A 25,907-nucleotide genomic window follows, 5' to 3' on the forward strand; every position below is an offset into this window, starting at 1 on the left:
ATTCTCATGTTTATTGCAGCACTATTCACAATAGCCAAGATAGAGAATCAACTTGTGTCCATCAGTACATGACTAGATAAAGAAAATGTGGTATATATACACATATATACCATAAAAGAATGAAATTTGTCATTTGTAGCAACATGCATCAGCCTGGAGGACATTATGTTAAGTGAAATAAGCCAGGCACAGAAAGATAAATGCCATATGTTCTTATATGTGGAAGGTAAAAAAGTTGATCACAATAGAAGTAGAGAGTAGAATAGGCCAGGTGTGGCGGATCACACCTGTAATCCTAGCACTTTGAGAGGCCAAGGTGGGTGGATCGCTTGAGCCCAGGAGTTTGAGATCAGCCTGGGCAACATGGCAAAACCTCATCTCTACTAAAAATACGCAAGAAAATTAGCTGGGCGTGGTAGTGCGCACCTGAAAATCCAGCTACTAGGAAGACTGAGGCACAAGAATTGCTTGAAACCAGGAGGCAGAGGTTGCAGTAAGCTGAGATTGTACCACTGCACTCTAGCCTGGGTGACAGAATGAGACTGTCTCAAAAAAAAAAAAAGAAAGAAAAGGTTATAAGAAATAGAGAGTAGAACAGTGGTTACTAGAGTCTGGGAAGAGCAGGGGAAGGGTAAAAAGGAAAGACTGGTTAATGGATACAAAATTATAGCTGGATAGGACGAGTAAGTTCTAGTGTTCTCTAGCACTGTAGGATGACTATAGATAAAAATAATTTTTTTTGTTTTTTTTTGTTTTTTTTTTTTGAGGCGGAGTCTTGCTCTGTCGCCCAGTCTGGAGTGCAATGGCGCTATCTCGGCTTACTGCAAGCCCCGCCTCCCGGGTTCACGCCATTCTCCTTCAGCCTCCCGAGTAGCTGGGACTACAGGCACCCGCCACTGCGCCCGGCCAATTTTTTTTGTATTTTTAGTAGAGACGGGGTTTCACCGTGTTAGCCAGGATGGTCTCGATCTCCTGACCTCGTGATCCGCCCATCTCGGCCTCCCAAAGTGCTGGGATTACAGGCGTGAGCCACCGTGCCCGGCCGATAGATAAAAATAATTTATCGTATATTTCCAAATAGCTAGAAGAGAGGATTTTGAATGTTCCCAACACAAATAATAAATGAGGTGATGGATGTGCTAATTAATTACTCTGATTTGATTATTACACATTGTATACATATATCAAAATATACTGTACGCCATATATATGTACAGTTATGTGTGATTAAAATAATTTTTCTGAAAAAGAAAGCTGAAGTAACATGTTTTATATATTTTATATTTAAAATATAAATATTTCTCATGATGTTAAATATTCTCAAAAACATTAGTCTCAATGGGAAGCAATATTTGAGTATATTTAAATTGTTTAACCACTTCTGTTATTGAACCATCAACAGAATATTTTGATGAACTTTTTTTTTTTTTTTGAGACAGGGTCTCACTCTGTTACCCACACTGGAGTACAGTGATGCAGTCATGGCTCACTGCAGCCTCAACCTCCCAGGTCCAAGCGATCCTCCCACCTCAGCCTGTTGAGTAGCTGAGACCACAGGTGTGCCACCACACCCAGCTTATTTATTTATTTATTTGTTTACTGATTTATGACAGGGTCTCCCTCTGTCACCCAGGCTGGAGTACAGTGGCGCGATCTCGGCTCACTGCAACCTCCACCTCCTGGGTTCAAATGATTCTCCTGCCTTAGCCTCCTGAATAGCTGGGACTACAGGCACCTGCCACCACACCCGGCTAATTTTTGTATTTTTAGTATAGTGGGGTTTCACCATATTGGTCAGACTGGTCTCCAACTCCCGACCTCAGGTGATTTGCCTGCCTCAGCCTCCCAAAGTGCTAGGATTACAGGCGTGAGCCACCACACTTGGCCTAAATTTTATTTTTGTAGAGATGGAATCTCACTGTGTTGTCCAAGCTGTGATGACGGTTTTGTTTTTTTGTTTTGTTTTGTTTTTGTTTTTTAAACGGTGTTTCTCCCTGTCACCCAGGCTGGAGTGCAGTGGCACAACCTCCACCTCCCGGGTTCAGGCATTTCTCCTGCTTCAGCCTCCTAGTAGCTGGGATTACAGGTGTGTGCCACCACACCCAGCTAATTTTTTGTATTTTGGGTAGAGATGGGGTTTCATGGTGTTGGCCAGGCTGGTCTCTCGAACTCCTCACCTCAAGTGATCCTCCTGCCTCAGCCTCCTATAGTGCTGGGATTACAAGTGTGAGCCTCTGCACCCGTCAGTGATGAACTTCTTTGAATATAAATCTTTGACCACAAAATCAGTTATTTCATTAGGTTAGATTCCTAGATTGTTAAGCTTGTGGTTAAGATGTTAAGGATAATTCTATTTGCTTATATTTAAGCAAAATGTAAATGTTAATCTGTTTCATTGTACATTGCCACAATTATTTTATTTTTAAATCTTCCAGTTTGATGAAAAAAGACACATTTCACTCTTTTTCTTTTTTTCTGTTTTTTTTTAGACCAAGTCTTGCTCTGTCACCCAGGCTGGAGTACAGTGGTGCCATATTGGCTCACTGCAACCTCTGCCTCTGAGTTCATGTGATTCTCCTGCCTCAGTCTCCCGAGCAGCTGGGATTACAGGTGCGGGCCACCACACCCCACTAATTTTTGTATTTTTAGTAGAGACGAGGTTTCACCATGTTGCCCAGGCTGGTCTTCAACTCCTGACCTCAAGTGATGCAGTCGCCTCGGCCTTCCAAAGTTCTGGGATTACAGGTGTGAGCCATCATGCCTGACCTGTTTTTCTTTGATTACTTACAAAGTGTAGCAAGCTTTTTGATCATTGATTATTTTCATTTCTAATTTTATAAATCGCTGGGCATGGTGGCTCATGCATGTAATTCCAGCACTTTTGGAGGCTGAGGTGGGTGGATCACTTGAGCCCAGGAGTTGGAAACCAGCCTGGGCAACATGATAAAACCCTGTCTCTACAAAAAATACGAAAATTAGTCGGGCATGGTGGAGGCTGAGGTGGGAGGATCACTTGGGCCCAGCTACTCGGGAGACTGAAGTGGGAGGATCACTTGGGCCTGGTGGGTCAAGGCTGCATTGAGCTGGGAATTGTGCCACTGTCCTTTAACCTGGGCAGCAGGGTGAGACCCTGACTGAAAAAACTAAAACAAACAAAAATGTATAATTCTCAACTTGCATTTTGCCTTTCAGTTCATGTGCATTTTGACTTGCAAAAATTTTAAAATAATGTAATTATATAATTAAACCTATATTTTGCTTAGTTGTTTCACAGTTCATGAACTGATATATTTTAATATGTAACCAATATATGATTATAGTATTATTTCATTTTTATATTTTCACCAATTTTTTTTTTTTTTTTTTTTTTTTTGAGACGGAGTCTTGCTCTGTTGCCAGGCTGGAGTGCAGTGGTGCAATCTCGGCTCACTGCAACCTCCGACTCCCTGGTTCAAGCGATTCTTCTGCCTCAGCCTGCCAAGTAGCTGGGATTACAGGCATGCACCACCATGCCCAGCTAATTTTTGTATTTTTAGTAGAGATGGGCTTTCACCATGTTGGCCAGGATGGTCTCGATTTCCTGACCTCGTGATCCAACTGCCTCGGTCTCCCAAAGTGCTGAGATTACAGGTGTGAGCTAGTGTGCCGGGGCTAATTTTGTATTTTTAGTAGAGATGAGGTTTCTCCATGTTGGCCAGGCTGGTCTTGAACTCCTGAACTCAGGTGATCTGCCTGCCTTGGCCTCCCAAAGTGCTGGGATCATAGGTGTGAGCCACCGCACCCAGCCTACGAATGATGTTTTAATGTGTTGTTGATTTGATTTGTCAGTATTTTGTTGAGGAAAATTTTTGCATTAGTGTTTATCACCGTGTTTATCATCTTTTTTGATGTTTCTTTGGTTTTGGTATCAGGGTAATATTGGCCTTGTAGAATGAGTTTGGAACTATTCTCTTCACTATTTTTTGGAACAGGTTGAGTAGGATTGGTATTAGTTCTTCCTTAAATGTTTGGTAGAATTCAGCAGTCAAGCCATTGGATCCCAGGCTTCTTTTTATTGTGGCTTTTCCTTATGGCTTTGATCTTGTTTTTTGTTTTGTTTTGTTTTGTTTTTGAGACGGAATCTCTGTCACTGAGGCTGGAGTGCATTGGTACAATCTCGGCTCATTGCAACCTCCACCTCCTGGGTTCAAGTGATTCTCTTGCCTCAGCCTCCTGAGTAGATGGGACTGCAGGCACGTGCCACCATGCCTGGCTAATTTTTGTATTTTTAGTAGAGACAGGGTTTCACCTGATCTTGTTACTTGTTACTGGTCTGCTCAGGTTTTGGATTTTTTCATGGTTAATCTAGGTAGGTTGTATGTGTCTAAGAATTCATTTCTTCTAGGTTTTCCAATTTATTGGCATACAGTTGCTTATAGTAGCCTCTAACGATCCTTTGAATTTCTGAAGTATCAGTTGTAATGTCCCCTTTTTCATCTCTGATTTTATTTATTTGGGTCTTCTCTCTTTTTTTGTTAGTCTGGTTAAAGGTTGTCAATTTTGTTTATCTTATCAAAAAGGCAGCTTTTCATTTCACTGATCTTGTGTATTGTTTCAATTTCATTTATTTCTGCTCTCATCTTTATTATTTCTTCTACTAATTTTGGGTTTGGTTTGCTCTTGCTTTTCTAGTTCTTTAAGATACATTGTTAGGTTGTTTATTTGAAATTTTTCCAGTTTTTTAATGAAAATGCCTATAGCTATGAACTTCCCTCTTAATCCTGCTTTCACTGTATTTTATAGGTTTTGGTATGTTGTGTTTTCATTATCATTTATTTCAAGAAATTTTCCAATTTCCTCCTTAATTTCCTCATGGACCCAGTGGTCATTGAGGAGCATAGTGTTTAATTTCCATGTGTTTGTATAGTTTCCAAAATTTCACTTGTTACTGATTTTTAGTTTTATTGTGGTCATAGAAGGTACTTGATATTATTTCAATTAAAAAAATTGTTAATACTTGTTTTGTAGCCTAACATATGGTCTGTTCTTGAGAATGATCCATGTGCTGAGGAGAAGAATGTGGATTCTGCAGCCATTGGATTAAATGTTCTGTAAATATCTTATTAAGTTCATGTAGTCTGTAGTGCAGATTACATCTGATTTTTCTTGGTTGATTTTTCTGTCTAGATCATCTGTCCAGTGCTGAAAATGGGATGTTAAAATCTCCAGCTCTTTTTTTTTTTTTTTGAGATGGAGTCTTGCTCTGTCACCCAGGCTGGAGTGCAGTGGTGCGGTCTCGGCTCACTGCCAGCTCCACCTCCTGGGTTCATGCCATTCTCCTGCCTCAGCCTCCTGAGTAGCTGGGACTACAGGCACCCGCCACCAGGCCCGGCTAATTTTTTGTATTTTTAGTAAAGATGGGGTTTCACCGTGTTAGCCAGGATGGTCTCGATCTCCTGACCTTGTGATCCGCCCACCTCGGCCTCCCAAAGTGCTGGGATTACAGGCATGAGCCACCGCGCCCGGCCCTCCAGCTCTTATTGTATTGGGGTCTGTCTTTCTCTTTGGCTCTAATAATATTTATATATCTGGGTGCTCCAGGATTGTGTTCATTTATATTTATAATTGTTATATCTTCTTGCTGAATTGACCCCTTTATCATTATATAATAACCTTCTTTGTCTCTTTTTTATAGTTCTGTCTTGAAGTCTATTTTGTCTGATCTAAGTATAGCTACTCCTCTTTTTTGGTTTCTGTTTGCATGGAATATTTTTTTCTGTCCCTTTGTTTTCAGTCTGTATGCGTCTTTGTAGGTGAAGTGTGTTTCTTGTAGTCAACAGATCATTGGGTCTTGTTTTTTGTTGTTGTTCATTCAGCCACTTTCTATGTCTTTTCATTGGAGAATTTAGTCCATTAACATTCAGTGTTAATATTAATAAGTAAGGACCTATTCCTGCTGTTTTGTTATTGGTTTTCTGGTTGTTTTGTGGTCTTCTTTTCCTTCTTCTCTTCCTTCCTGTGTTCCTTTTAGTGAAGATGATTTTCTCTAGTGGTATTTTTTAATTTACTTTTTATTTCTTATCTATTGTATTTTTTTATATGAGTTTATCATGAGGGTTGCAAATAATGTCTCATAACCATTATTTTAAACTGATGACAACACTGATTGCATAAACAAAGAGAAAACTAATAAAAACTCTACATACTAACTTTGTTCCCCCCACTTTTAAACTTTTTGTTTGTATTTTTATCTTACTGTACTGTCTGGAAAAGTTGATGTAGTTATTATTTTTAATTGGTCTCTTAGTCTTTCTACTTAAGATATGAGTAGTTTATACACTACAATTACAGTGTTATAATATTCTGTGTTTCTCTGTGTACTTACTATTACCAGTGAGTTTTGTACCTTCAGATGATTTTTATTGCTCATTAACGTTCTTTGCTTTCAGATTGAAGAATTCCCTTTAGCGTTTCTTGTAGGACAGGTCTGATGTTGATGAATCCCTCAGCTTTTGTTTGGGAAAGTCTTTATTTCTCCTTCATGTTTGTAGGATATTTTCACTGGATATACTATTCTAGGGTAAATTTTTTTTCCTTTTGCACTTGGAATATGTCATACCACTCTCTCCTGGCCTATAGAGTTTCCACTAAAAAGTCTGCTGCCAGATGTATTGGAGCTCCATTGTATTTTTTAAAATTGTTATTTGTTTCTATTGTCTTGCTGCTTTTAGGATCCTTTCTTTATCATTGACCTTTGGGAGTTTGATTATTAAATGTCTTGAAGTAGTACTCTTTGGGTTAAACTGGCTTGTGTTCTATAACTTTCTTATACTTGAATATTGATATCTTTCTCTAGGTTTGGGAAATTCTCTGTTATTATTCATTTGAATAAACTTTCTGCCCCCCTCTTTCACTCTACCTCCTCTTTAAGGCCAGTAACTCTTAGATTTGCCCTTTTGAGGCTATTTTGTATTAATAGATCTCGTAGATGTGCTTCATTCTTTTGTCTCCTCTGACTTTGTATTTTCAAAGAGGCTGTCTTCAAGCTCACCATTTTTTTCTTCTTCTTGATCAATTCTGCTGGTAAGAGACTGATGCATTCTTTAGTATGTCAGTTGCATTTTCAATCCAGAATTTCTGCTTGATTATTTTTAATTATTTCAGTCCCTTTGTTAAATTTATCTGACAGGATTCTGAATTCCTTCCGTGTGCTATCGTGAATTTCATTGAGTTTCCTCAAAACAGCTATTTTGAATTCTCTCTCTGAAAGGTCACATATCTCTGTCTCTCTGGAATTAGCCTCTGGTACCATATTTAGTTCATTTGGTGAGGTCATGTGTTCTTGGATTACCTTGATGTTTGTGGATGTTTGTTGGTGTCTAGGCATTGGAGAGTTAGGTATTTATTATAGTCTTTACAGTCTGGGCTTGTTTTTACCCATCTTTCTTGCGAAGGCTTTCCGAGTATTCAAAGGGACTTGAGTGTTGTGATCTAAGTCTCTTGTCACTGCATTTGAATCTACATTAGGTGGCACCCCAAGTGTAGTAAAACTGTGGCTCTTGCAGACTCATAGAGGCACCACCTTGGTGGTCTTAGGTAAAATCCAGTATAATTCTCTGGATTACCAGGGAGAGACTCTTGTTCTCTCCTCTTACTCTCTCCCAAACAACTAGAATTTGTCTGTCTATGCTGAGCTACCTGGAGCTAGGGAAAAGGTTACACAAGCACCCCTGTGGCCACCCCACCACTGGGACTACACTGGGTCAGACCTAAAGCCAGCAGAGCACTGGGTCTCTCGCCCAAGGCCTGCAGTAACTACTACCTGGCTACCACCTGTGTTCTTCACTCAAGGCTCCAGGGCTTTACAGTCAGCAAGTGGCAAAGCCAGCCATGCTGTGTCCTTCCCTTCAGGGTGGCAAGTTCTCTCCAGCCCTGGGTGGGTCCAGAGATGTTCGGAAGCCAGGGCCTGAAGTCAGAAACCTTAGGAATCTATCTAATGCTTTGTTCTGCTGCAGCTGAGCTGGCACCCAAGTAACAAGACAAAGTCCTTCCTGTTTTTGCGTCCTCTTTCTGCAAACAGAGGCATCTCTCCCTATGGCCACCACCACCCCAGACCTGCGGCAAGCACCATCTGGCTACTGCAAATGTTCACTCAAGCCCCAAGGGCTCTTGAGTTAGGTTGTGATGAATGCTGCCAGGCCTAGGACTCTCCCTTCAGAACAATGGGCTCTTGTCTGGCCCAGGGCAGGCCCAGAGCCTCTTTGAAAATACACAGTCAGAGGAGACAAAAGAAAAAAGTATGAAAATGCCATCCAAGAACCAAGGCCTGGAATTGGGGACCCCAAGAGCCTGGTTAGTGCTCTACGTAGCCCAAATAGTAAAGGGAACTTTGTCTTGTAGCTTATTGTCTCTGGTACCTAAGCTGGAAGCTCTGTTTCCCAGACTGGAGTACAATGGTGTGATCTTGGCTCACTGCAGCTGCCGCCTCCCAGGTTCAGATTCAAGCAATTCTTCTGTCTCAGCCTCCCGTGTAGCTGGGATTACGGGCATGCACCACCACGCCCAGCTAATTTTTGCATTTTTAGTAGAGATGGGGTTTTACCATGTTGGCCAGGCTGGTCTCGAACTCCTGACCTCAGGTGATCTACCCACCTCGGCCTCCCAAAGTGCTGGGAATTATAGGCATGAACCACCATACCCGGCCCCTTTACTCCTCTTTCTTTTCTCAAGCAGAAGGAGTCTCTCCCTGTAGCCACCACAGCTGGGAATGTGCTGGGTCATACTTGAAGACAGCATGTCTCAGTCTCACCCATGGCCCCATGGCAAATACGACCTGGCTACCAGTGATGATTATTTGGGGCCTCATGGGTCTTTAGTCAGCAGGTGATGAATGCTGCCAGGGCTGAGTCCTTCCTTTCAAGGCAGTGGGTTCCCTTCTGGCCCAGGGTATGTCTAGAAATGTCATCTAGGAGCTAGGGTCTAGAATGGGGACTTCAGGACTCTGCCCTCTCCTACTGTGGCTGAGCTGGTATCCAAGTTGCAAGACAAAATCCTCTTTTACTCTTCCCTCTCCTCTCCTCAAGCAGAGGGAGGGAGTCTTTCCCGGAGCTGTGAGCTGTGCTGCCTGGGTTTGGGGAAGAGGTGGCACAATTACTCCCTTGGCCATGCTGCCTAATGTCTCACTAGGTTATGTGTCCCTGAAGTCTACTGGCTCTGAGCCCAGCACAGCATCAGGACTTGCCCAGGAATTGCAGTCCTTGAGGCTTAGACTACCTTTCAAGTGTATTTAGGACCCCAGAGCACTTTAGCCTATGGCAGCAAGGCTAGCTGGAACTCAGGTTCTAGCCACTGAAATGAATGATTCCCCTCTGGCTGGGGCTGGTCTAAAATGCTCCCTCCGTGGGTACCGGCTGAGTTTTGCCCGGGGTTACTTTCTGCTGTGACAGAGTAGTACTGAGTTCCCATGCAAAATTCCACAGTAACTGTGCTCTCCCTGCTTCAAGTACACAAATTCTCTTTCCATGCCACATAGCCACTGCCAGGGGTTAGGGGAAGGGTGGTATTGGCAATTCAAGTTTTTCCTACCCTCTGCTGTTCCTCCAGTGATACGGAGTTAAAACCAGGTACTGGGATTGCTTACCTGACTTTTGGTTGTTTTCAAGGTGCCTTTTGTGTGGATAATTGGTAAATTTGGTGTTCCTGTGGGAAGGATGATCAGTGGATGCTTCTATTTGGCCATCCTGCTCCTCCTCCTCCTTCCTTGGGACAAATTCTTTAGCTACATTGCCCACCTACTCAGTTACCTCATTTAAAGGGAAAATAAATAATGTTGAAAGTGTAGTTCTAAACTTTGGCTGTACTATTCACAATAGCAAAGATGTGGAATCAACCTACATGCCCATCGGTGGGCTGGATAAAGAAAATGTGGTGCTGGGCGCGGTGGCTCACGCCCGTAATCCCAGCACTTTGGGAGGCTGAGGCGGGCGGATCACGAGGTCAGGAGATCAAGACCATCCTGGCTAACGGTGAAACCCCGTCTCTACTGAAAATTCAAAAAATTAGCTGGGCGTGGTGGTGGGCGCCTGTAGTCCCAGCCACTCGGGAGGCTGAGGCAGGAGAATGGCATGAACCCGGGAGGCGGAGCTTGCAGTGAGTGGAAATCGCGCCACTGCACTCCAGCCTGGGCGACTGAGCGGGACTCCGTCTCAAAAAAAAAAAAAAAAATGTGGTACATAAACACCATGGATTACTATGCAGCCATAAAAAAAGAATGAAATTATGCCTTTTGCAGCCATGTGGATGCAGCTAGAGGCCATAATCCTAAGCAAATTAATGCAGGAACAGAAAACCAAATACCGCATTTTCTCAGTTGTAAGTAGGAGCTAAACATTGAGTACACAAGGGCGTAAAGACGAGAACAATAGACACTGGGGACTATTGGAGGGAGGGAGGGAGAGAGGTAAGGATTGAAAAATTGTTGGGTACCTGGGTGATAGGATCATTCATACACCAAACCCCAGTGATACTCAATTTACCAATTTAACAAACCTGCACATGTACCCCCGAACCTAAAGTAAAAGTTGAAAAAATAATAATAAAATAAACTTAGGTTGCATATTAGAATTGCCTGGGTAGTGTTTAAATACCCAAAGCTCAGGCTATAGTGCAGACCTGGTTGGATCCTGGCATTATTATTTTTAAGTTTCCGACAGTGAAGTTCTTTCAAAGCACATACCCATTTGATCTTGGGTATTCTGACTTTAGTCATTTCAGAGTAGCTAGGGAAGTTCTAATTAGGAGGTATTGGCTAGATAGACTGAATCACCTTCATTCTCATATTTCTACTAGTAGTGTGCTGTGTATATACAGTGGGGTAGAATCATCCTGGTGAGAAGCAAGTTTGGTATATGGTGTAAGAAGCACTGAACTTGAGGTTGGAAGATCAGGATTTAGTCCTGATCCTGCTACAATCTTAGTCTGTAACTTTAGTCAAGTTACAAAACCCCTCTCTTTACTTCAGGCTGGGTGCTGCTGCTCACGCCTGTAATCCCAGCACTTTAGGAGGCGGGGTGGGCAAGATAACTTGAGGTCAGGAGTTCAAGACCAGCCTGGCCAACATGGCAAAACCCTGTCTCTATAAAAAAGAAATAAATAAAAAAAAACACTATCTGTGTTTCCATTTTCCTTCTCTGAAAGAGTGGAGAAAATAAGACTAATATTCTGTAAATTTCTTTCTAGCTCTAAAACTTCAAGTTTGTGAGCCAGTGGGGATGGGAGAGAGGCAGGTGGACTTTGTGTGCCTGAAGAATAGGTGAGCAAGAGGAGCCAACAGTGGGATAAGAGGAAAGAAACTGTGTGAATAAGAAGGTTTATTACCTGGAGGTAAGGGGGTGAGATGGGATTGAGTAGGAATAAGTAGGAGAGACTGGCCTAATGGAATACAGAGTTGGAGATGGTGGCAGTGGCTTGGCACCTGGTAATGATGTGGTCCAAGTTCTTTTTTTTTTTTTTTTTTTTTTGGAGACGGAGTCTCGCTCTGTCGCCCAGGCTGGAGTGCAGTGGCGCAATCTCGGCTCACTGCAAGCTCCGCCTCCCGGGTTCACGCCATTCTCCTGCCTCAGCCTCTCTGAGTAGCTGGGACTACAGGCACCCGCCACCACGCCCGGCTAATTTTTTTTTGTATTTTTAGTAGAGACGGGGTTTCATCATGGTCTCGATCTCCTGACCTCGTGATCTGCCCGCCTCGGCCTCCCAAAGTGCTGGGATTACAAGCGTGAGCCACCACGCCCGGCCCAAGTTCTTATCATGAGTCAAATGAACTCATGGGGAAATGTGGCCAGAGGAGCCCCCTTCAAAAAAGGAGATAAAAAGCAGGAGACATTTTTGTTGTTGCATATCTGAGATGGGGTAAGAGTAGAAATATTGATACTAACGGTTTAGTAGGTTTTACTGATAGCTAACTTTTGTTTTCAATAGGTAATATATTCACATGGTTCAAAAAGAAAAATATTATTCAAAAAGATACGTAGTGAGAAGTCTTGATGTCACCCTCAGCTCCCATGGACCTTCATGCTCTTTTTCTTCCAACTTTTTTTTTTTTTTTTTTTGAGACGGGAGGCTCACTCTGTTGCCCAGGCTAGAAAGCAGTGGAATTCCGGCATGCTGGAATGCTGATCATGGCACACTGCAGCCTCAGTCTCCTCAGTTCAAGTGATCCTCCCAATTCAGTCTCCTGAGTAGCTGGGACTACAAAACCCAGTCCGTTTTTTATTTATTTATTTTTTTTAGTTGAAACTATCTCACTATGTTGCCTGGGCTGGTCTCGAACTTATAGGCTCAGGCTGGAGCACAGTGGCACAATCACGGCTCACTGTAATCTCTGCCTCACGGGCTCAAGTGATTCTCCCACCTCAGCCTTCTGAGTAGCTGGGACTACAGGCACACACTACCACACCTAGCTAATTTTTTGTATTTTTTTGTAGAGGCAGGATTTCACCATGTTGCCCAGGCTGATCTCAAATTCCTGGGCTCAAGCAGTCTACCCTCCTCAGCACCCCCAAAGTGATGGGATTACAAGCATGAGCCACTATACCTGGTTCTAACTTTTTTAATATGAAAAATTTCAGGTCGGTTGCAGTGGCTCACCCCTATAATCCCAGCACTTTGGGAGGCCGAGGCAGGAGGATTGCTTGAGCCTAGGAGTTTGAGATAAGCCTGGGCAACATAGGGAGACCCTGTCTCTACAAATAATCAAAAAGTTAGCTGGGCATGGTGGTTGTGCACCTGTAGTCCCAGCTACTCTGGGGCTGAGGTGGGAGGTTACTTGAGCCCAGGAGTTTGAAGCTGCTGTGAGCTGTGATCATGCCATGGCACTCTAGCCTAGGTGACAAAGCAAGACTCTGTCTCAAAAAAAAAAAAAAAAAAAATTCAAACATATAGAAAAGTTGAAACAATAATACCATGAACACCATGTAGTTTAAACAAGTGTTAACATTTTGCCATATTTGTAATACCTACCTTTGTTGAATAATTTGAAAACAAGCTGCAGACATAATGACACTTTATCCCTGTGCTTTAGCATGCATCTTCTAAGAATAAAGAACATTCTCTACCTAATTACAAATAACATTACCACACCCAAGAAAATTAAAAATAATGCCCTAATACCTTCTACTCAGTTCACATTCAGTTTCCCCCAGCTGCCTAAAAAATTATTTTATAACTGTTTGCTTCAAACCAGATCTGAGTAACCTTTCTGCATTGCATTTGGGTGTTATGACTCTCAGTCTCTTTTAATCTAGAACTCTATCCTTCCCCTATTTTTTCCCCCAAGATTTTGGCTTTTTGAAGAGACCAGACCAGTTTTATTGTAGCAAGTTCCATATTCTAGTTCTGTCAGATTATGTTTTCTTGTGATTTTTCTTGTTGCTCTATCTCTTGAATTCCTATGAAGGAGAAATTACGTTGAAGACTTGTTTAGACCTAGGTTAGGCACTTTTGGTAATAATACATCATAACTTAGGCTGTGTACTTAAAGTTACATCACATCAAGAGGCATAAATGAAGAGTCTCACTCTGATTGTTGCTGAGTTTGATCACTAGGTTAAGCTGGTGACTGTCGCATCTTCCCATTATAACGGTACTCGGTTTTTCCCCTTTGCAATTCGGAAGTAATCTCTGGAATGATCCTTTGGCACTGTGGTGACCTGTTTTCCAACAATTTTTGATCATGCAAAAATGATTTTTAGCAACCTGTGATCATTCCTTGCCTGAATCATTTATTTCATTCGGGGTTGCAAAATGGTTATTTTGACATTCTTTCTTTCCTTCTACATTTATTAACTGGTAGTCTTCTGTAAAAGAGAGCTTTGCCGCTCTACTGAGGATGAACCCTTCTAAAAAGGCTGTAAATTGCTTATTTCTTTCTCTTTAATTATCAATCTTCAGAATAAGTCATTAATGTCATAGCTACCTCCAATGATGGGAAGAGGTGTTTTGGGAAGAGGTGTTTTTTTGTTTTTTTCACTCTCTGAGTTATTGCTGGAAATTCATGGGTTCTTATTCATGATGTCAATTTTAGTCATTATTCTCTTTTGATACTCAAATTGTCTCAAATTTGCCCAGTGGAAAACCCTTAAAACTGGCTCCTGTGTTCTTGTAACACACTCCTCATTAGTATGAGTGCTTCCTTCCCTCTGGTATAACATCATTTTTTAAATTCACCTTGTAAGATAACCATTTTTATTTGTCTCATATTTCTCTCTAGAGTATTTTAGCACTAGCATATATAAAATATTTTTTCTCCCCTTTCTCCGAAAAAAGTAGAACAAGGTACTCAATGGTTTACTCTGTTTTTTTCTCTCAAAAATATATCTTGGAGATCTTTTTGTGTCATTACACAGACAGCATTTTCCTTCTTGCTGTGTTTCTTTTTTTTTTTTTTCACATTTCATTTTTATGGATGTTCTAGAATTTAAATCAGTCCCATTGATGGACATCTGGGTAATTTCCTAACTTTTCTATTACAAGCAGTGCTGTAGTACATAACACTATACATATGTCATCTTATATGGTGATAAGTGTATCTGTAGGATTGCTATCCAGAAGTGGAATTGCTAGGTTAATAGTTTATGCAATTGTAATTTTTTTTTAAGAGATGAAGTTTCACTGTGTTGCCCAGACTGGAGTGCAGTAGTTATTTACAGATGCTATTATAGCTCACCACAGCCTTGAACTCCTGGCCTCAAGTAGTCCTCCTGTCTTAGCCCCTCAAGTACCCAGGATTACAGGTGTGTGCCAGCACACCCAGCTTGTAATTGTGATTTTTAAGACATTACCTAATTGCTGGTGTTGTACCAATTTGCACTACCGCCAGCAATAAATAAGAGTGGCTGTTTCACCATAACCTTGCCAGGAACAGTAAATTATCAAATTTTTGGAGTTTTGCTAATCTGATGAGTGAAAAATTGTTTTTTGCTTTTGCGTGAGGGTAAACATCTTTTCATATGTTGAATGTTCATTTGTATTTCTTTTTCTGTGAATTTTCTGATCATATTCTGTGTCCATTTTTATACACTTGTCCAAATTGATCTTTTTATTTTATGTGTCTGTATAAGCACATATACATACACGTACCTATGCATATATTTTTTTCTATATCATTCTATATAGGGAGATTTGTTCTTTTATCACTGATATGATTGCAAGTATTTTTTTCTTAGTTTTTTTTTGACTTACAATGTTTTTTGCTTTGCAGAATTGATTTTTTTTTGCATTTGAACTTATCAATCTTTTCTCTTATGGCTTTATTATTATTTTTTTTTAGAGACAGGATCTAGCTTTCTTGCCCATACTGGATTGCAGTGGCATGATCATAGCTCACTGTAACCTCAAACTCTTGACCTCAAGTGATCCTCCTGCTTTAGTCACCTGAATAGCTGGGACCACCGGCATGCACCACCATGCAAGTTCCATGCATAAGTTTTATGTCTACAGTAAAGAATATTTCAAGACTTAAACTGAAAATTTAATGAAAAATATAATGTATAGATATTATGGATAAAATAGGAAAAAAATTTATACCTAAAACTTTGTGAAGTTTAAAAAAAGCTAAATTTGAAATCCTGTTAGAAAAGCAAGTCTTATATTTTGTATGTGTACAAAATGTTTTGGGCTCTAAGCATATGCAGATAGTGTGACCTGATGTTAATTAATCTTGACAGAATTAAGAATGAAGGTATAGAGAGGGCTCTAAGGCTTAAAGTGACAGTTTTATGATTCTTAAGTGAAGCTTGTATAAGTCTGTGAGTTTTGCTTCTACTATCTTTGAATGCTTGCTGATGAGTGGCCTAAAATCTCAAAAAAGGCTGGGGGCAGTGGCTCATACTTGTAATCTCAGCACTTTGGGAGGCTGAGACGGGTGGATCGCTTGAGCCCAGAAGTTCAAGACTAGCCTGGGCAACATGGTGAAACCCCGTCTCTACCAAAAAAATACAAAAAAAATTATCCAGATGTGGTGGCATGCGTCTGTGGTCCCAGCTACTTGGGAGCCTGAGGTGGGAGGATTGCTTGGGCCCAGGAGGTTGAGCTGCAGTGAGCTATGATCTGTTACTGCACTCCAACCTGGGTGACAGAGCGAGACCCTGTCTCAAAAAAAAAAAAATCAAAAAAGATAATCTTTGTAGACTTGATGAAAACCCTATTTTAACATTCTCTAAAGATGCCAATGTTGACTTGATAACTTGTGATATTTACATTGACTTTTGTTGAAAAGATAGGTTATGTCTGTAATTTCTATGTAATACCATGGCTTTATTTTTCTCTCTCTCTCTCTTTATGTTGTTGTTGTTGTTGTTTGTTTTTAGAATTTTGGTTTGGCTGCTGGGCTGCTACCTTGAAATCCAAGCCCTAAAAATGCCAGCTTCTTTGGACTTAGAAGATGACCTGGATAAATGATAAAAATTAAGAAAGAGATTTTGGTGAGTGAAACCTCATGTGAGAGAGTTAATAAAGCCAACTTAATGCGTATTCTTTTGGGTTTTTCTGATACTGTCTCTCTTTTTTGGAAAAACTGTCTAGAATGCATTTATTATTCTTGGAGACATTTAATAAAATACAGATGCTATTCTTCTGTTTTTAAATGGGGTTTTTACTACAAACTATGTAGTTTCTCATCTTTTTTATAAATGATAATCTTAGGTTTCACTGTAGAAGACAATGAAAGACCAGTAAACAATACTTATTTTTAGAATTTATGTTGATTAAAATGATAATAGGATATTGTACTTCAAATAAATACCTTTGATTAAAAATAGAAATAAATATATGTTGAAAGTTACAAACTCAACATAACTCTAGTTTGATGCTGTATTTAGATCTGAGGTGAGCTAAAGCCCAGCAAAAATTAGATTGTTTTTATCTTGAAATTTCTGTTTCCCTCCCTCCTAGCTTTTGTATAGCACTCCAATAACAGATCCTGGCAGTCCCCTGCTGGGAGCTATGTCATAATGGGTTTAAATTGGCACAGGGTACTCTTCAGAAGTGCTTCATAAGCCCTCATGAGAAGTTGCTAATATTAGAACATTTTTTGCATCATCTCCCTGCCCTCTCTCTTCCTTTTGAGAATTTCCTTCATGTACAGTATTATGACAGGGGCTTGGGTATGTTTCTTGGTGCCCTAACATCCTTAGATTTTTATCTCAGTTTGTTGAAATGACTACTCTGGCAAGCAGTCATTGTTTACATTAAATGTAATTTAAGAGTTTATTGCTGGTTTTCCTTAAAGACACTGACATTTGCAAGTTATTGAGAAGTAGTTTTTGTATCTAGAAAGTTTTTTTTTTCTTTCATTCTGAGACTTAAGAGCTTTGTGCCAGGAGCAGAAGGCCGTCATTTCTGCCAGGGTGAGCAGTGCATTGAGGTACGACCAGTCCTTCACTCCCAGATCCTAGGAGGAAAGAAGGAGTGCTATTAGGAACAAAGAAGGAAGCAAGCACCGTAGAGCTGTTGCCACAAGCAGCTACTCTTCTGTGTAAATCTTTATCTGACTGACAAAGACTGCTGCTCCCTACTTAGAGAATACTCATGATGGGTGCACAATTGACATTTTAAAGCAATAAAAAGATACAAGAAAAATTACCTAGGGAAAATATTTTTCTAAAAGCATGTTTTGAGAAGAAATTAAATGTGCTACTTTCTGTGTGGAGTGGGCTGAGTTCTGAGTTGTTAAAAATGCATCAGGTTGAAATGCACATAACATAAATTAGCCATTTTAAAGTGAACAGTTCAGTGGCATTTAGTAGATTCACATTGTACAACCACCACTTCTATCTAGTTCCAAAACATGTCTGTCACTCCAAAATGAAACTTCATAACCATTAAGATGTCCCATTCCCAATCCCCTATACCTCCCGCTCACAACCACTAATCCGTCTGTCTGTCTCTATGAATTTACCTATTCTAGATATTTCATACAAATTAGGCCGGGTGCGGTGGCTCACGCCTGATATCCCAACACTTTGGGAGGCCGAGGCGGGTGGATCACTTGAGGTCAGGAGTTTGAGACTAGCCTGGCCAATATGGTGAAACCTCATCTCTCCTAAAAATAAACAAAATTAGCCAGGCATGGTGGTGCGTGCCTGTAATCCCAGCTACCTGGGAGGCTGAGGCAGGAGAATCACTTGAACCTGGGAGGCAGAGGTTGCAGTGAGCCAAGATCACTCCACTGCACTCCTGCCTGGGTGACAGAGCCAGACTCTGTCTCAAAAATAATAATAATAGGCCAGGCGCGGTGGCTCACGCCTGTGGTCCCAGCACTTTGGGAGGCCGAGGCGGGCACATCACGAGGTCAGGAGATCAAGACCATCTTGGCAAACACAGTGAAACCCGGTCTTTACTAAAAATGCAAAAAATTAGCCGGGCGCAGTGGTGGGTGCCTGTGGTCCCAGCTATTCGGGAGGTTGAGGCAGGAGAATGGCGTGAACCTGGGAGGTGGAGCTTGCAGTGAGCCGAGGTCACGCCACTGCATTCCAGCCTGGGCAACACAGCGAGACTCCGTTTCAAAATAAATAAATAAATAATAATAAAATAAATAAATGGAATTATGCAATATATGACCTTTTATGTCTGACTTCTGTTACTTAGCGTATAGTTTTTGAGGTTTATCTACATTGTAGCATGTATCAGCACTTCATTCCTTATTATATCTAAATAATATTCTATCTATATATATCTACCACACTTCATTTATCCATTCACCTGTTAATGGACATTTGAGTTTTCGGCTATTGTGAATAATGTTGCTGTGAATATATGTGTAATTTAGAGTTATTCTTAATTATTATTATTTTTTTTTTAGTAGAAATGGGGTTTGCCACGTTGGCCAGGCTGGTCTCGAACTCCTGACCTCAAGTGATCCACCCTCCTTGGCCTCCCAAAGTACTGGGATTACAGGTGTGAGCCACTGTGCCCACCCAGCCTTTCTTAAATTTTGTTTTTACATTAATGTTTTTCAGTGAACATCCTTCCATTTAAGGCAGGAATAATTGCCGTGAAGAATATTATTTTATTGTTATGCTGTGTGTGACTATAACACTTTGACATTTACTGAGTATTTTTAGTCCTTTAATTTTTTTGAGACAGAGTCTCACTCTTGCTCAGAGCAGCAATAGTGCAGTAGCACAATTTCAGCTCACCACAACCTCCACCCTTCCCCTCACTCCCCTCAGGCTCAAGGGATTGTCTCACCTCAGCCTCGTGAGTTGCTGGGACTACAGGCACACACCACCAGGCCCAGCTAATATTTGTACTTTCTGTAGAAATGGGGTTTCACCATGTTCCCCAGGCTGGTCTCAAAAGCCTGAGCTCAAGCCGTCTGCCCACCTCGGCTTCCCAAAGTGCTGGGATTACAGGTGTGAGCCACCACACCTAGCCATAGTAAGCCTTTATGCAAAGTTGGAGTAGGAACTTGGGGAACTGCTGATAAACCTGTGACACAATATCAAGATACCTGTAAATACAATGTCAGGCATTTGATGCGTCAGTAATCAGAAAAACTGTTGGATTTCCTCCTTATAGGGCTTTACAATAACGTTTTTATCCTTATATTTTTCTAAAGGTAAATTATTTGTTAGATGAGTAAGAAAGATACCATTGTTGTCATTGGTTGACTTCCATAGATTGAAACTTGAAGAAATTGCATTTGATCACTGCTATTCACTTAACTTTTCTCATTACCACTACCATAGTTCCCTCAAAGTTTGTTGAATAAAGCTTTCTAGATGCTGCTTCATATAGCACTTAGATGAATTGTTGATTTCCTAATATCAGGCCCCCACGTAACCTATGGTATATATTTTTTTGTAAGTTGTAACTTGAAATTTTCAGATGCTTTGAACTTGACACATAATCTAGCAATTCATTGGCACACCAAGGCAAAACATCAACCTGCTAAAGATATTTATTTATTTATTTATTTTTGAGACGGAGTTTCACTCTTGTTACCCAGGCTGGAGTGCAATGGCACTATCTATGTTCACCGCAACCTCCGCCTCCCAGGTTCAAGTGATTCTCCTGCCTTAGCCTCCCAGTAGCTGGGATTACAGGCATGCGCCACCATGGCTGGCTAATTTTGTATTTTTAATAGAGACGGGGTTTCTCCATGTTGGTCAGGCTGGTCTTAAACTCCCGACCTCAGGCAGTCCGCCTGCTTTGGCCTCCCAAAGTGCTGGGATTACAGGCTATTTATTTAATCTTCAACTTTAAAACCTACATGTCGTTCAGTTAAGCCTAAATATGACATAGGAGGTGGAAATCGACTCCAGAGGCAGGGCGTGAACACCAGACCAAATTGAGGACTAGCTAAAACAGGGATGGAGCAGGAGCAGCTTTCCATAAGACACATCCACCAGTGTGCCATGTCAGTTTACCATTACCATGACAACACCCAGGACTTACCACCCCTCTCCGTGGCAATGACCTGACTACCCAAAAGTTACCATACTTTTGCTGGCAATTTCTGCATAAACCACCTGTTAATCTACATGCTTAAAAGTAGGTATAGGCCAGGCACGATGGCTCATGCCTGTAATCCCAACACTTTGGGAGGCCGAGGCGGGTGGATCACCTGAGGTCAGGAGTTCAAGACCAGCCTGGGCAACATGGTGAAACCCCATCTCTACTAAAATGTGTCACCTAACTCCAGCCTGGGCGAGACAGAGCTAGACTCCATCTCAAAAAAATTAAAATAAATGAATACATAAAAGTAGATATAAATATAACTGCTGGCCAGGTACAGTAGGAGGCCAAGGTGGGCGGATTGCTTGAGCTCAGGAGTTCGAGACCAGCCTGGGCAACACGGTGAAACTCCATCTCTACTAAAATACAAAAAATTAGTCAAGCGTGGTGGCATCTGCCTGTAGTCTCAGCTAATTGGGAAGCTGAGGCAGGAAAACTGCTTGAACCTGGAAGGCGGCGGTTGCTGTGAGCTGAGATCACACCACTGCACTCCAGCCTAGGTAACAGGGCGAGACTTCATCTCCAAAAAAAAAAAAAAAAAAAAAATTAGGTATAAATGTAATTGCAAAACTGCTCTGAGCTGCCAGTCTCAGCACACTGCCTATGGGGTAGTCCTGCTCTGCAGGAGCAGTCACAGAGTTGTAACACTGCAGCTTCAATAGAGCTGTTTTCTTCTACCCTACCCTGGCTCACCCTTAAGTTCTTTCCTGGGTGAAGCCAAGAATGCTTGAAGGCTAAGCCCCACTTTGGAGGCTTGCCTGTCCTGCATCAAATACAGGTTAATTTGTAAATGGCAAAGTTTGTTTTGAGGTTTTTCCTCAATAACTTGTTTCCTAGGCCTTTTAGGCCATCTCCAAAATTGATCTCACTCTTTTAATTTTTTTTTTTTTTTTTAAGAGCGGGATCTTGCTCTCTTACCCAGGCTAGAGTGTAGTGGCACAATCATAGCTCACTGTAGCCTTGACCTCCCAGGCTCAAGCAGTTCTGTCACCGTAGCCTCCCGTGTAGCTGGGACTACAGGTGTGCATCACCACAACTGGTTAATTTTTAAATTTTTTTTGTAGAGACAGGGTCTTACTGTGTTGGCAGGAGTGGTCTCAAAATCCTGGGCTCAAACGATCCTCCAACCTCAGCCTCCCAAAGTGCTGGGATTACAGGCCTGAACCACCACACCTGGCCTATTTTCTGTTTTCAAAAGATCCCTCTGGCTGCTGTCTGGAGACAGATTGGAGGACGATAAGATTGGAGGCCGGGGAGACCTGAAAGCCCACTTTTTAATGGGGTTGTTTTGTTTTTTTCATAAATTTGTTTAAGTTTCCTGTGGGCTGTGGATATTAGACTTTTGTCAGATGGGTAGATTGCAAAAATTTTGTCCCATTCTGTAGGTTGTCTGTTCACTCCGATGATAGTTTCTTTTGCTGTGCAGAAGCTCTTTATTTTAATTAGATCCCATTTGTCAGTTTTTTTGTTGCAATTGCTTTTGGTGTTTTTATCATGAAATCTTTGCCCATGCCCATGTCCTGAATGGTATTGTCTAGATTTTCTTCTGAGGTTTTTTAGTTTTGGGTTTTACATTTAAGTCTTTAATCCATTTTGAGTTAATTTTTGTAAGGATGGTGTAAGGAAGGGGTCCAGTTTCAATTTTCTGCATATGGCTAGCCAGTTCTCTCAGCACCATTTATTAAACAGGGAATCCTATTTAGTCATAACAGTCTCTCAGATCACAGCACAATCAAATTAGAACTCAAGATTAAGAAGTTCACTCATAACCACACAACTGTATGGAAATTGAACAACCTGCTCGTGAATGACTTTTGGGTAAATAATGAAATTAAGGCAGAAATGAAGAAGTTCTTTGAAACTAATGAGAACAAAGAGACAACATACCAGAATCTCTGGGACAGTGTTAAACAGTGTTAAGTGGGAAATTTATAGCACTAAATGCCCACATCAAAAAGCTAGAGAGATCTCAAGTTAACAACCTAACATCTCAACTAAAAGAATTGGAAAATGAAGAGCAAATAAACCCCAAAGCTAGCAAAAGATCAAGAAATAAACAAGAATAGAGCTAAACTGAAGGAGATAGAGACACGAAAAACCCTTCAAAAAATCAGTGAATCCAGAAGCTGGTTTTTTGAAAAAAAATTGATAGATCACTAGCTATAATAGACTGCTAGCAGGCCTAATAAAGAAGAAAGAAGAATTAAATAAACACAATCAGAAATGATAAGGGGGCTATCACCACTGACCCCACAGAAATACAAACAACCATAAGAGAATACTATAAACATCTCTATATACATAAACTAGAAAATCTAGAAGAAATGGATAAATTCCTGGACACATACACTCTGAACTGAACCAGGAAGACTGAATCAGGAAAAAATTGAATCTCTGAATATACCAATTAACAAGTTCCAAAATTGAGGCAGTAATAAATAGCCTACCAACCAAAGAAGTTTCTTTAAAAATTATTTTTTTTTTTGGAGGGAAGGCCAGCAATTTTTCATAGACTGACTTTCAATTTCTCTGTTTTTTTTTTTAAGTACTGTGTAATGCCCATAGTATTGTTAAACTGACAATTCCTGTATCTGCCAGTAGAAGGTTTTCCAGATCTAGATACATAGTCCTCATGTCATGACCAATGACCTGTTTAGGGAGACTATCAAAGTCCAGCCTTTTTAGTTAGTCTCCTTTCTGGTTAAAGATTCTTTTGGAAAATGTTTCTTAGATTTTAAATTGTTTTCTTGCAGTTGTTCCAACTTTGGAATAGCTACTAAATAGTTATAGTTTTTTAGGCAGTCATCATTTTTCCTGCTAAGCAGCAACTTTTAAGCCCTAAAAATCTTCATTAGTTGTGTTTAATTACCTCTAAAGTTGATTAAAAATCTGTAAAATGCAGATGGCAATCAAATAAGGGCAGTGGTATTAATTTGATATTTTCTGACTGCTGTTGTATCTTTTTTTTTTTTAATTTTTTAAAAAATTGAGACATGGTCTTGCTGTTACCCAACCTGGTCTGGAACTCCTGGGCTCAAACAGCCCTCCTGCTTCTGCCTCCCAAAGTGCTAGGGATACAGGTATGAGCCACTGACCCTGCTGTTGTTTCTTAATCACCCAAATCAGTTTCATTGTAACAGTCATAGCACTAGAAAAGGATATAATTGCCAGAACACAAGGTGCTCTGCTCAAATTTGGAAGTATTTTTGCCATATTTACTTATAACAGAGGAATTTTTCCCCCAAGGATTGCTTAGGTTGGTTTTGGAAAGCCTTTGCTGCTGAAATTTAGTCACTAGTAATTTTTTTATTTTATTTATTTATTTTTGAGACGAAGTCTTGCTCTTGTCCCCCAGGCTGGAGTGCAATGGCGCAATCTCTGCTCACTGCAGCCTCCGCCTCCCGGGTTCAAGTGATTCTCCTGCCTCAGCCTCCCAAGTAGCTGGGATTATAGGCACCTGCTACCACGCCCGGCTAATTTTTGTATTTTCAGTAAAGACAGGGTTTCACCATGTTGGCCAGGCTGGTCTTGAACTCCTGACCTCAGGTGATCTGCCCGCCTCAGCCGCCTAAAGTGCTGGGATTACAGGCGTGAGCCACCTCACCCAGCCTATTTTATTTTTATTTTTAGAGACAAAAATGTTGCTATCACCCATACTGGAATGCAGTGGCACTGTCGTAGCTCACTGCTGCCTCAAACTCCTGGGTTTGAGGGATCCTCTCGCCTCAGCCTCCTGAGTAGCTGGGGCTATAGGCATGCACCACCACACCCAGTTAATTTTTTTGTTTTTTGTAGAGACAAGGTATCACTGTGTTGCCCAGGCTGGTCTTAAATTGCTGCCCTCAAGCCATCCACCAGCCTCACTATTTAAAAAAGAAAAATTGGTTGGACATGGTAGCTCATGTCTGTAATCCCAGCACTTTGGGAGGCCAAGGTTGGAGGATCACCTGAGCCTAAGAGTTTGAGACCAGCCTGGGCAATATGGCAAGATGCAATCTCTACAAAAAATTTTAAAAATTAGCTGGGCACGGCGGTACACGCCTGTAATCCCAGCTGCTTGGGAAGCTGAGGCGAGAGGATCACTTGAGCCCAGGAGGTTGAGGCTGCAGTGAGCCACGTTTTTGCCACTGCATTCCAGCAACAGAGAAAGACCATGTCTCAAAAAAAAATTTTTTTTTAAATGTTAAACAGTGTTTCAGTTACTTTTTTTCATTTATGCAAGGAATATAACCATATTACAGCAGTTTTGTATTTCCTAATGATTTGCAGCATATTTGGAAAATAAGAAAATAAAATGTATCAATGATCCTACCAACCTAATATAGTTGCTTTTTAGGGGATTAATTTTCTTATCCATCTTTTTTTAAGAAACTTGTAATTATAGTTACAAGTTTAAAGTAATAATTTGTAATACTTTAATAATATAAATAAGTGCCATAAATAAAAGGCTGGACACGTGCCATAAATAAGTGCCACAAATAAATAAAAGGTGGCTCATGTCTGTAATTCTAGCACTTTGGGAGGCCAAGGTGAGTGGCTCGCCTGAGCTCAGAAGTTCAAGACCAGCCTGGGCAACATGGCAAAACCCCATCTCTACTAAAACTAAAAGAGATTAGCCAGGCATGGTGGTGCTTGTGTGTAGTCCCAGCTACTCAGGAGGCTGAGGCAGGAGAATTGCTTGAACCTGGGAGGTGAAGGTTGCAGTGAGCCGAGATTGTGCCACCGCAGTGCAGCCTGGGCAAAAAAGTGAGACTGTCTCAATCAATCAATGTTGTATTATAGTTAAAATTATAAGGAATTATTTTATTAGAACATTTGTGGGAGGTTCTTAGGTTTCCATGCCATTTTTGCTTACCACAAATGCTGAAAATTAATGTTCATTCATTTACTTTTGGGTTAAGTATGTGATCTTCAATCCCCAAGCTAACAGAGGAAATGGCCACACTGTGTGATCTTTAATGCATGTACTCTTTGGTAAGCAGCATACCTGAAAATAGCAGAAAATGTAACTTCTTTGTATCTAAAATTTAGGAAGCAATTTAATTCTGTCCAGAACACAGTTCTTTACCTCCATAAAGATTACCTGTCCATATCAACCCCCCCACCTTTTTTTTTTGTTTGTTCTTTTTTTTGAGATGGAGTCTTGCTCTCTTGCCCAGGCTAGAGTGCAGTGATGCGACCTCGGCTCACTTCAACCTCTACGCTCCTGGATTCAAGCAATTCTCCTGCCTCTGCCTCCCTAGTAGCTGGGATTACAGGCATACACCACCACGTCCAGCTTATTTTTGTGTTTTAGTAGCGACAGGATTTCATTATGTTGGCCAGGCTGGTGTCAAACTCCTGACCTCAAGTGATCTGCCCACCTTGGCCTCCCAAAGTGCTGGGATTACAGATGTAAGCCACTGCGCCCAGCC

General features: G+C 41.0%; 1 protein-coding gene across 3 annotated transcripts in view; it reads left to right on the plus strand.

Annotated features, from left to right (window-relative positions):
- NCOA6 (nuclear receptor coactivator 6) overlaps positions 1-25,907 on the plus strand; it is a 113,939-nt gene that overhangs the window by 19,628 nt on the left and 68,404 nt on the right. For all 3 annotated transcript variants that reach the window (XM_030825203.1, XM_012511984.2, XM_030825204.1), the window contains one exon: positions 16,344-16,457. The gene's annotated coding sequence lies outside the window, so the exon portion shown is untranslated. The remainder of the gene's footprint in view (positions 1-16,343; positions 16,458-25,907) is intronic.

This window comes from Nomascus leucogenys, chromosome 13, assembly GCF_006542625.1.
Source record: "Nomascus leucogenys isolate Asia chromosome 13, Asia_NLE_v1, whole genome shotgun sequence".
Lineage (NCBI taxonomy): Eukaryota > Metazoa > Chordata > Mammalia > Primates > Hylobatidae > Nomascus > Nomascus leucogenys.